Here is a 6,744-nt window from a genome sequence, read left to right as displayed (position 1 = left end):
ATGGAATTGAATTGAATGATTGACAGCTGTGTGTGGGGGAGGGGAAGGGGACTAAAATCTATCAGTGTGTGTTCCACTTAAGATAAGATAAGATAAGATAAGATAAGATAAGATAAGATCTAACTTTATTAATTCCCCATGGGGGAAATTTAGGTCGACATAGCAGCACGAAGGAATATAAAAGAATAGAACAGAACAGATGCCGTATTATAGAAGTATTCACTCACTATTTACACTTTACAATCAATAATAATTAGTTACAGCCAGATAATGTCTCACATATGATCAGGCATAAATTTGTCAGTTTGATGCTGTGGTGTTGTGGAGCCTGATGGCACAAATGAGCCTCCAAAGCGCTTTGAGGCTCGAGGCTGGATGAGTCTGTGTATGAATGATCTCCTGAGCTGCCTCAGTTCAGCATAGAGAGGATGAAAGGGGTTGTTCATGATGGTTTTCAGCTTCCTTCTCATCCTCCTCTCAGTCACCACCTCCACACCGTCCAGTTCCATCCCCACCACTGAGCTGGCCTTCTTCACCAGCTTGCCCAGTTTGTTGGCGTCACAAGTCCCGATACCACCTCCCCAGCACACCCCAGCAAAGAAGATGACACTGGCCACCACAGACTGGTAGAACATCCAGCCTGGTGCACACATTGAAGGACCTGAGCCTCCTCAGGAAGAACAGCCTGCTTTGTCCTTTCCTGTAGAGGGCCTCTGTGTTGTCTGTCCAGTCCAGTTTATTGTTTAGGTGCACCCCCAGGAACTTATAGGTGTCCACCATCTCTACCCCTTCACCCCTTATTACAACAGGGGTGTGGGGCCTCTTGCTGTGTCTGAAGTCCACCACCAGCTCCTTGGTTTTTCCTGTATTGAGCTGGAGGTGGTTGCTGTCACACCATCCGATGAAGCTCTTAATCAAGTCTCTGTATTCCTCCTCTCAGTCATCTGTGATACAGCCAACGATGGAGGAGTCATCTGAGAACTTCTGGGGGTGGCTCATTCCGGAGTCGAAGCAAAAGTCAGAAGTGTAGAGTGTGAACAGAAATGGTGACAGTACAGTTCCCTGGGGTGTGCCAGTGTTGCTCACTACAACATCTGACAGGCAGCCATGTACCCTGACATACTGCGGCCTGTCAGTGAGGTAGTCAGTGATCCAGGCCACCAGGTCCTGATCCACCTGCATCATGAAGCGCTAACAAACAGACGATGAGTTCTAAATAAAACACTTGGGGGCTAGTTCTAGGTAAATAATCCACAGCAGGCTGGTGTGATGCGGCTGACACACAATGCAGTTCATCCTGAAGATGATTCTTTTCCTACAACAGCAAGTCTCCATGTGGATTATTTCTCTTATAGCGCTGCAATTTACCAACTATTTTAACATTTATTAAAGAAAAACTCATCACAGGTTTATCAGGTTATATTACATTTAATGTGGAACAACTGACCAATCACAGTCCAGAACTCAGACACCTGGTAGCACAGGAGCTACATTTCTGGGCAGATGTTCCACAACATTAAATGTAAGTATAAAAGGATAAAGAAGTATGATGTGGTGTTCGTTAATACTCTTCGGAAATTGACGGAAAACCTACGAGTGACTAGAAAAAGATAACCTCTGCTTCCTCTGGATTATCTCTGAATATAAATAAGTCTGAGCTTCTCACCATCAAACAAAGCGAGAGTGATTTGATTCTCTAAGATTCCTGTTAAAACCAAAGTCGTCTTGTGATCTCAGCAGATGATGATGTTAGACGTAACCTAAACTTTAAACCGGTAGAGAGAGAGATGGTCAGACCCGTCATTTTCATAATTCGTTGTCAGATAGGTCAGATTTATTTTTCCAAGGTTTTCACTATCTTCAAATCCTGAACTGGTCACATCATCATCATCATCATCATCATCCAGGGTAGCACCAGAGTTGTAGAAACCGGGTCTGAGTTCACGAGCCATATCGCTTGTTGATGCTCAGAAGGCTTTCACTAGATATGTAGTTAGACTCATTTATACATCATGTGGGAGGAGTCTTGGGGAAGGTGGGGTTTCTGATGAAGAATAGTATATTGATGATCTCAGAAGAGATCTTCTAGGCTTACTTTTATTTCTGCTTTTTCTTTATTTCTTCCAAATTTTTGGAATAATTCATGGATTTGTTGGAAGTAGTGTTGTAGATCGTGCCAGCTGGTTGGTTCATACCTCACTTCACAGTTCTCTTTGTTATCAGGAGCATCGTCACCGGTTAATACAGCAGCACAGTGCAGTGAAACCTGGTTCTTGGAGAAATTTTCTGCTCTGATGTGGTATTTGCATTGCAGAGGTGTACTGTTCCATTTACGCCTGTACACATCCGGTGAAAAGAAGTCCATTCTAACAATGTAGTCAAAATCCTTACACCGTTTTCTGACCTTGTTCCAGTCACACTCGTCAAAAGTTCCAGTAGCATGGCTCCAGTGGATGTGACCCCGGACCGAGAACCTGAAAAGCACAACGTCTCCTTTTTCGGCATTGAAATAAAATCCGTCTGTACAACCGTTTAACATTAAACAATACTGAACCTTTTCCTGCTCTAAAATTTATTAGAATCTTCCCAAAGTAGAGTGAACATTTTTGGTGAATTAGGGCAAGCAGCAGCCATGTTGAAAGATAATACAGTTTATTCTTCATCCAGAGTATTTAAAATCAAGAGGGTGGGTGTGGTCTTCTTCTTCTTCTAAAAACCTATGGTGTATATACCGCCATCTAATGGATGGAGCATTTTAATTTCTTTGTTCTGATTGGTCAGGGAGTATCTTGTGTGTGTGTGTGTGTGTGTGTGTGTGTGTGTGTGTGTGTGTGTGTGTGTGTGCAGGGCTCTACATTGCGACCATCACTCACATTTGTGACTGAAAAGTTTTTTGTATTTTGTATTTTGTGCGACTGAATAAATATTTATTCGCACCGGTGCCAGTGACCTGTTCTGAGTTGTATAATACAATCGGAATAAAAACTAAGACCCCTAAATGCATCTACACCACACAACAGTTACTTTCATACTGCTTTTCATCTCTTCAGACAACCGAACAAATGTGGAAATACTGCAGAGAAGCCATTATGATGACGAGTAACTCTGTTTTTTTATTTATCATTTAACCAACAGTATTTCTCATTGCTATTATTTTAATTCAGTTAACAGTGACCATGAGCAGAGAGCTTACATTTAACTGTTTATGACAGGACTCCTGATTAAAGTTTAAATTAAAAAGATCTGGATCTGTATCCTCTGTAAAAATCCTGATCGGAGCATCACTAATGCATCAGTAATGATATATACACAATATACACAGAGCGGTTCGAGAACTGACTCCAGCCCAGAATCACGACAGTGGGAAATGTCTCATAGTGTAGTGTTGTATATAAAAAATACAAGAAATAAACACGAGGGAGACCAAGGATAAGTACTAAGTAACTTTATTGGGAATTCACTGGATTCTATATCTGAGAGGTGGGGGGAACCCCGCATCTCCAGAGGGGGTGTGAAGAACCTCGAGTAGCATAATGATGTCAGCAGTGAGATGCACAAGCTGATTGCGAGTGTTCAGATCCAAATCCAGCCCCTCCAGTAGAGGAGATAAGGAAAAGTGACGGTCACTTAGGACACATAGAAGAGAATGAAATGTATGAGGCGGTGATATTGATGAGTTGGACTCTACTTAAAGATTAAGATTAACGTTAAGATTAATTTATTATTCACAATGAAACCAAGGAACTGGGGAACACATACACAGAAGCATGCGCAGACACACACATACACACACACACACACACACACACACACACACACACACACACAGAGGAATGCAGCCACAGACACACACACACACACACACAGAGGAATGCAGACACACAAACATACACAGAGGCACGTGCAGACACACACACACACACACACACACAGAGGCCTATGCAGCCACACACACATACACGGAAGGAATGCAGAATATTATGAGGATTCTAAGGATATTATAAGGATAATAAAAGGCGTATAAGGAGTATAAGGATATTATAAGGTATAGAGTAAAGTAAAGGGGGTAAACTATTTGCAAGCATTATAAACAGAAAATGTAGAACAACTATGAAAGAAACTTACTCATAATGTGTGTGTAGGTGTGGAGAATCCTCTTCTCACGATGAACCAGTCAGGACTGACACTGACACTGGTTATTTTTTAAGGATGAAATGTGACGGGCCAATTATATTATACTTGTCATGATTTCCCCTTGAAGCAGCGTGCTCTAAGCGCGAATGCGCGAGCACCTGCTTTTCCATTGTTGACAGTAGTGACATCTGGACACGTGTGTTTTGTTTATGTTTCTGTCATGTCTCCTCCCTGTTCCATCATTGGCTGGGATTTCACGTGTGTCTGTATTACCCTCAGCTGCTAGCGGTTTAGACGCTGAGCATGTCCACATATATACCGCGCGCCTCCCAGCACACAACGCGGAAGATTATCGTAGAGTTAGATTAGGTCGTAGTCGTAGTCGTAGTCGTGGTCCATGTTTCAAATTAGTTTAGTTCGTTTAGCAGTCACGGTCACGTTCTATGTTTAGAGTTAGTTCACGCTGGGTTATCCGCTCCCAGTTCCTCGTCATAGTTCATGTTTCTTGTTCTGTTTATCGACCCTGTTTTCCGTGACCACGACCTTGATTCATGTTTAACCCTGTGTATGCCTGTTTGCCAATCGCCTGACCTTCGCCTGATTTGGATTACGTTTTTGGATCACGTTTTGGATTTGTCTGCCTGTCTCTCTTTTAAAATAAACATGGATGCAGCAGGAGAACAGAGAAAACGCAGAACCCGGAAGTTGACACCAACCGTCCCCGCTATGGACTCAGTCCAATTCCCACAATGGACATTTATGGAGCTTCCTGATCCATTTGACGGATTTTTTTCGGTGCCCCAGAATATTTTCTGGTAGACTGTCAATTCTATTTCTCCAGCCTGTTAGGCCCTAAGCCAGAGGAGAAGCAATGGCTCCGATTCATGTGGTCCCGGTTCTTTGGACCGGCCCGTCAGGGGGTGCAGCTCCAACTGGATAAGCACTGTAGGAACCTGGATAATGTAGAACAGTTTGTGGGGGAGTTCAAGATGCGGGGGGGGGGGGGGGGGGGGGGGGGGGGGGGGCAGGCAAACCTGGCAGGCAAACCTGCCCTGCCGTTTACCCACTACTACAGGCAAACTCATGCATAGCCCCAGCCGGAGGTTAACCTGGAGACCTCTAAGCTCGAACCTGAGACCCATGAGGTGGGCTCACCTGCCGAGCTCCAGCTAGAGGTCAACAGGAAGGCTCCAGCATCATAGCCCCAGCCGGAGGTTAACCTGGCGACCTCTGAGCTCGAGCCTGAGACCCATGAGGTGGGCTCACCTGCCGAGCTCCAGCTAGAGGTCAACAGGGCGGCCCCAGCATCAGAGCCCCAGCTGGAGGTTAACCTGGCGACCTCAGAGCTCGAACCTGTGACCCACGAGGTGGGCTCACCTGCCGAGTTCCAGCTAGAGGTCAACAGGGAGGCTCCAGCACCAGAGCTCAATCCTGAGGTCCAGATCCAAGTCAAGTCTCAAATCTCCGAAATCCAAGTCAAGTCTCAAGTCTCTGAAATCCAAGTCAAGTCTCAAGCCCCTGAGGTCCAAGTCCAAGTCTAGTCTCAAGTCCCTGAGGTCCAAGTCTAAGTCAAGTCTCTAGTCTCTGAAGGTCAAGTCTCCAGTCTCTGAAGGTCAAGTCTCCAGTCTCTGAAGTCCAAGTCAAGTCTCCAGTCTCTGAAGTCCAAGTCAAGTCTCTGAAATCCAAGTCAAGTCTCAAGTCCCTGAGGTCCAAGTCAAGTCTCCAGTCTCTGAAGTCCAAGTCAAGTCACCAGTCTCTGAAGTCCAAGTCAAGTCTCAAGTCTCTGAAATCCAAGTCAAGTCTCAAGTCCCTGAGGTCCAAGTCCAAGTCAAGTCTCTAGTCTCTGCAGGTCAAGTCTCCAGTCTCTGAAGGTCAAGTCTCCAGTCTCTGAAGTCCAAGTCAAGTCTCCAGTCTCTGAAGTCCAAGTCAAGTCTCTGAAATCCAAGTCAAGTCTCAAGTCCCTGAAGTCCAAGTCAAAGTCTCCAGTCTCTGAAGTCCAAGTCAAGTCTCCAGTCTCTGAAGTCCAAGTCAAAGTCTCCAGTCTCTGAAGTCCAAGTCAAGTCTCCAGTCTCTGAAGTCCAAGTCAAGTCTCAAGTCTTTGAAATCCAAGTCAAGTCTCAAGTCCCTGAGGTCCAAGTCAAGTCTCCAGTCTCTGAAGTCCAAGTCAAGTCTCAAGTCTCTGAAATCCAAGTCAAGTCTCAAGTCCCTGAGGTCCAAGTCCAAGTCAAGTCTCCAGTCTCTGAAGTCCAGGTCAAGTCTCAAATTCTTGATGTCACACCCAAGTCTACTGATACGGCCGACCACGTTCTGCTCAATCCCAAGTCTACCGACCCGGTTGCCCAAGTTCTGCCAAAGCCCGAGTCTGCAGACACACACAGCCAAGTTCTGCTCACGCCCGAGTCTGCTGACACGCACAGCCAAGTTCTGCTCATGCCCGAGTCTGCTGACACGCACAGCCAAGTTCTGCTCACGCCCGAGTCTGCTGACACGAACAGCCAAGTTCTGTTCACACCCGAGTCTGCTGACATGCACAGCCAAGCTCTGCTCACGTCCATGTCTGCTGACATGCACAACCAAGTGTCTGTTGAAACAAACAACCAAGCTCTGCTC

Source organism: Ictalurus punctatus, chromosome 12 (genome assembly GCF_001660625.3).
Source record: "Ictalurus punctatus breed USDA103 chromosome 12, Coco_2.0, whole genome shotgun sequence".
NCBI lineage: Eukaryota > Metazoa > Chordata > Actinopteri > Siluriformes > Ictaluridae > Ictalurus > Ictalurus punctatus.
This window is presented reverse-complemented; position numbering follows the sequence as displayed.